The following is a 6,000-nucleotide window of genomic DNA, read 5'->3' on the forward strand; positions in this document are numbered from 1 at the left end:
GGTATGTGGGGGACAGTGCAACTGGTACCAGACTGATGCTTGGACTGTCAGGACAACCAGCTGAAGCATCCCAGAAGGGCTGCCAGGGTTGGGGGGGACCCTCACAGGCCCTTCACCAGCTTTACTGGCTCTGCTCCCTCATCCTGGCATCCAGCTTTTTGAACCATACCCATCTGGCTAATGACAAAGTACTCTAGTCCTTGTGTCAGCTTTGGATATGGACCCCTCAGCCAACTGCCTCCACAGTGACATGACTGTGTACTAGGTAGCCAAAGTCCAGTTTCGGGAGAGCAGAAATGTCTCAGACAACCACATGACTCACCTGGCCCAGGGGCATCCCCTTTGTAGCTGGCTATAAGCCCGAACAACGACATTCTGAAAAGGTACTGGTTTGTCCTTGCTGCAGGCACTCACCCCAGGCAGGAATTCTTCACATTTCTGCCTTCAGCTTCCCCAGCCTGTGGGAACACCTTGTGAGTCCCATGGGGTTACTAAATGTCAGCTATTAGACGTCAGTCAGTCGGTAACTGGCTGCAGACCTACCCGCATCTCCCCAGCCAATACCATCTTGTGTATCTGAAGCTCTCTGCCAGCTGCCTGGCCTTCCTAGAATCAAGCCCCCAGCCCCAGTTTCTGGGGTTGCCAGTTGCTCCCAAGATGTGGAATCTGCCCAGAAGTACCATATTTTTGCTATGTACAAGGCGCAGTTTTTTGTACAAAATTTTCACAGAAAAATTAAGACAAGCATTATACATGGGTAGTACTAATTCTATATCTATGTAAATGTGTTTTAATTCTTTTATTTATACCTATGCATTAAAAGTGTAACTCTAGAAAGCAATGACGATATCTGTATGCAAAATAATCGGTTTTGTTTCTAAATAGAAATATATAAATAAATAAAATAAAAAATTTAAAATGAAAGGTTTTTTTCCTGAACGTTTGGGTCAGAAACGTGGGTGCTCATTATACACACAGGACCGCATTATACACAGCAAAATACAGCAGCCACGATACAACATCCAACCTGTGTAGCATCATCTTGGCATATCCCACTTGACCCAAGTAGGCAGCCTTTCCAAGAGACTTCCTGGGCAGGCTTCCTGTCCTTCAGTACCTTAGCCTGGCCTGGACCTGTTTCCAGAGTGAGACGGCCCACTGCTCCATGGCATCGCCAGTTCAGAGGCTAGGCCTGACTTCTCAAATGTCCTTCTGCCCGTGTTACCTCTGCACCTCTAGGGAACTACACTATTCAGTATTTTCCCAGCTGGTGATGGGAGACTATGCCAAGGCTAGAATCCATGAACTTGAGGGACAAGTGGTTGCACTTGTGTTGGAGGCATGCCGCTGTGGGAGTGGAGTGCCTCCGAAGGGCCCCCTGCAGCCCTTCGGGATGCTTCGTAAGGGAGCATCTGGGCCACTTCACAAGCTTGGCTATTTCTAATAATCTTCTCCACTGCCAGATGCTTCATTTAGGGTCAGGGTGAGTGTACCAGACTTAGAGAAAGGCCAGAGTGCATCTCTTGGAAGTCAGGAAGGATCCTAGCCTGACTGCTGGCTGATCACAGCTCCCCCAGCAGGAGGCATGGGGGCCTTGGGCTATTCGGGCCTGGCTGCTGGTGACTGGCTTGCTGGTCATCTGCTGCTGTGTCATGACCCACCATACTGAAAAGGAGCGCTGCTGGGCTCTGGGTCTGAAGTTCCACAGCAACAATACCAACTAAAGACCTGAGTAGGAAACTGGAAGAAAGATCGTGGGTGTGATTTTTTTCCAAGGCATGGCCCAAAAGCCCTTGGGAGGGGACAAGAAAAGAGAATTAGGAAATATGTGAAGGAAGATGAGTGAGGGCAGGCCACAGGGGCTTCCTGGGCACAGAGGCTGACATGCTTACGTCTGGCAGCTGAAGTGTGGATCCCCAGAGGACTTTAAAGGAGTCACCCGTGGGGCCCTGAGTTGTGTGGCTCCTGGTTGGGTGTCGTCCCAAAAGGTTGCCAGTTCGATTCCTGGTGAGGGCACTTACTGGGGTTGTGGGTTCAATCTGCAATTGAGGAGGTGTGAGAGGCAACCGATTGATGTTTCACAAATCTCTCTCTCTATCTCTCTCTCCTTCACTTACCCCTCTCTAAAAATAAATAAATAACATCTTTTAAAAATAAAAATAAAATTGGGCCCTGGCTGGTGTAGCTCAGTGGATTGAGCTCGGGCCTGCGAACTACACGATCGTGGTTCGATTCCCAGTCAGGGCACATGCCTGGGTTGCAGGCCAGTTCCCAGCAGGGGACTCACGAGAGGCAACCATACATTGATATTTCTCTCCTTCTCTCCTTCCCTTCCCCTCTAAAGATAAATAAATAAAATATTAAAAAAATAAAATTGGAAGTATCACGCTCCCTGATATGAAACTATACAATAAGACTATAGTAATCAAAACAGACTGGTACTGGTGTAAAAACTGACATATAGATAAGTGTAACAGACTAGAGAGCCCAGAAATAAACCCCCAACTATGTGGTCAATCAATCTACAATGAAGGAGGAAAGAATATACAACTGGACAAAGGCAGTCTTCAATAAATGGTGTTGCGGAAACTGGACAGACACATGAGAAAAATGAAACTATATCATTTTCTTACACCATACAGTAGAATAAACTAAAAAGGGATTAAGACTTAAATATAAGACTCAAAATCATAAAACTCCTAGAAAAAAACATAGGCAGTAAACTCTTTGACATTGCTCTTAGTACTATTTTTTGGACATCTCTCCAGGCAAAGGAAACTAAAGAAAAAATAAGCAAATGGGTCTATGTCAAACTAAAAAGTTTTTAAAATATTTTATTTGTTTTGAGACAGAAGGTAGGGAGAAAGAGAGGGGGAGAAACATTGATGTGAAAGAAAAACATCAATCAGTTGTCTTCCACACACCCCCAACTGGGGACCAGGCCCACAATCCAGGCACGTCCCCTGACCAGGAATCGAACTGGTGGCCTTTCTCTTTGTGGGATGAAGCCCAACCAATGGAACCATGCTAGCCAGGGCAAATGAAAAAGTTTTTTGCACAGCAAAGGAAACCATCAACAAACTCAAAATGGATAAAAGACTTAAATATAAATCATAACACCATAAAAGTCATAGAGGAAAACATAGGCAGGAAAATTTCAGACATCTCATGTAGCAATATTTTTGCTGATATGTCTCCCAGGGCAAGGGAAATAAAGGAAAAAATGAACAAATGGGACTACATCAAACTAAAAAGCTTCTGCACAGCTAAAGAAACCATCATCAAAATGAAAAGGGTACCAACCACTTGGGAGAACATATTTGCCATTGATACATTGGACAAGGGTTTGAGCTCCAAAATATATAAAGAACTCATATGACTCAGCACCAGGAAGACGAACAATCCAATTTAAAAAATGGACTAAAGATCTGAATAGACACTTCTCCAAGGAGGGCATACAGAGGCCCAGAGACAAAAGAAAAGATGCTCAGCATCACTAGACATCAAAGAGATGCAGATTAAAACCACAATGAGATATCACCTCATGCCTGTCAGAATGGCTATCATTTAATCAATCAAAAAACAACAAGTGCTGGAGAGGATGTGGAGAAAGGGAACCCTAGTGCACTGTTGGTGGGAATGCAGATTGGTACTGCCACTGTGGAAAACAGTATGGAATTTCCTTGGAAAACTGAAAGTGGAACTGCCTTTTGACCCAGCAGTCCCACTGCTGGGAATATATCTGAAGAAACCCAAAACACTATGTTCATTGCAGTGTTATTTACAACAGCCAAGATTTGCAAGCAGCCAAAGTGTGCATCAGTAGGTGAGTGGATTAAACAACTACGGGACAGTTACACAATGGAATACTACTTGGCAGTAAAAAACAAGAAATTTTTACCCTTTGTGACAGCATGGATGGACCTGGAGATTATTATGCTAAGTGAAATAAGCCAGTCAGAGAAAGACAAGTACCATGTGATCTCACTCATATGTGGAATCTAATGAACAAACTGAACTAACAAGGAAGATGGGGACAGACTCATAGATGGAGAACAGATGACAGTTAGTTGGTGGGCAGGGTTAGCGGGTGGAGGGATCACATAAAAGGAAAAAGGACAACCATATGTTGATTGCAAGGGGGAGGGGCATATAAGGGGGATAGGTGGTAATGGAAAAAATACAATAAAAATAAAACTAACAAATGAATTACAAATTATTAGTCACAAGGCTTATTGGGGGAATCATTTCATAAGTTATATAAATGTCTAATGACTATGCTGTAAACCTGAAACTAATACATTGAATGTCAACTGTAATTGAAAAAAAGAAGTCATTCATCTACTCCGTCAAGTCCACCTCGATCCCCCAACTCCTCCCTCTGATGCTAGAGCCTGCAAGTTGTCACTCAACTCCTAGGTATCCCAGTGAGTGAAGCTCAGGGAGGATAGCAGTTCCTATGGGGCTGGAGCCCTGTGACCCGTCTTAGCCCCCAGCAGAAGAAGAGCAAAGGGTTTAGCACCCTCACTGAGACGAACATCTGTGCTCTGGGCCACCTCCTCTCCCTTCATTTCTCAGTGAAATTACTTTTGTAAGTGTGTGGGTTTGGCAAGGGGGGGAAAGTAGGTGTTTTTGTGTCTGCATGAGGAGTGAGCAGTGATGAAAAGGTGAGAAGGAGCCCTGACTGCTATGGCTCAGTGGGCGGGGTATTGTCCCACAAAATGAAAGATTGCCAGTTCAATTCCCAGTTAAGGCACATGCCTGGGTTTTGGGCCAGGTTCCCGGTGGGGGGGTGCATGAGAGGCAACCACACATTGATGATGTTTTTTTTCTCCCTTCCTTTCTCCCTCCCTTCCTCTTTCTCTAATAAATAAATAAATAAATAAATAAATAAATAAATAAATAAAATCTTAAAAAAAAGGAAAGAGTGAGAAAAGGAAGAGAGACACACTCAGAGAGAGAGAGAGAGACAGAGAGACAGAGAGACAGAGAGAGAGAGACAGAGAAAGAGACCCAAGTCAGCAGTAGCAAGCATGAGATTCAGGTTGTCGGTGGAGTCTGGAACCTCTTCCCACCCAAATGGTGATCTTCAAGACCTTTGGAACAACCTGAAGATCAGCAGCCCAGATTTTCTGACGGGAAGCACTCTGGAGGCCAGTCAGTAGCAGACCTTCTAAGTAGCCAGATTCTAGTTTTTCCCAGTATCAGCTGCCCCCTGAAAGTGGTCCCCCCCCAGGTCTTGGTCAGCAGGCTGAGCATCACCGGGAGCACCCAGATGGTCCTTTCTCCAGCCACCCTGTGGGAGGCATCTGTATGCAGGCATTGTTGGGGAGGCTAGCCCCCAAGGCGGGTGCCTATCTCATGGGCTGGAGTGATGCTAAGGCACTTAGATTCATTTCCTGGATGGAAATCACCTGTGCCTAAATTCTGGGGGAGCATGCACTTGCTGCCACATATTGTCCCAACAACCACAAGCTCTAGCCTATGGCTCCCTGAGCTTTCATTCCCAAAGAACCCTTATTAAGTAGGGGTGGGGCTGAGGCAAGCCATGCCAGAGAGGGATCCGAGGCCAGGCCTATTCTCACAGATGGGAACCAGAAAGATACAGCTGAAAGGCTGCGCAGGCACAAAAGGCATGTGATTAACCGAGTGAACAGGTAATTGAGGCAGAACAAATAATCAACAAACACATCTACATTATGTATAAGAATATGGATAAATGCATACCTGAGAGCAGAGGGGGAAAAGGGCAGAGAGAGCAGAGCCAGCAAATGGGCCACTCTTCTAACTAATCAGGAAAGACTCACTGGATAAGGTGGAATTTCAGATTGCTGAGCATGTCTGCCCTCTTGGTAATGTGATTAAAATTGGTTTAGAAATTTGTGCTATATTTCAAGTGAGTGCTGTGCTTAAAAGGTAATTGCATTTGGCTGTGTATTTGACACTCTTGAAATTAGAGCAGCTTGCATGCAATGAGGAAATTTTATCAAGAACGGAATT

Source organism: Sturnira hondurensis, unplaced genomic scaffold (genome assembly GCF_014824575.4).
Source record: "Sturnira hondurensis isolate 20B ecotype Veracruz unplaced genomic scaffold, ASM1482457v3 Scaffold0011568, whole genome shotgun sequence".
Taxonomy (NCBI): Eukaryota; Metazoa; Chordata; class Mammalia; order Chiroptera; family Phyllostomidae; genus Sturnira; species Sturnira hondurensis.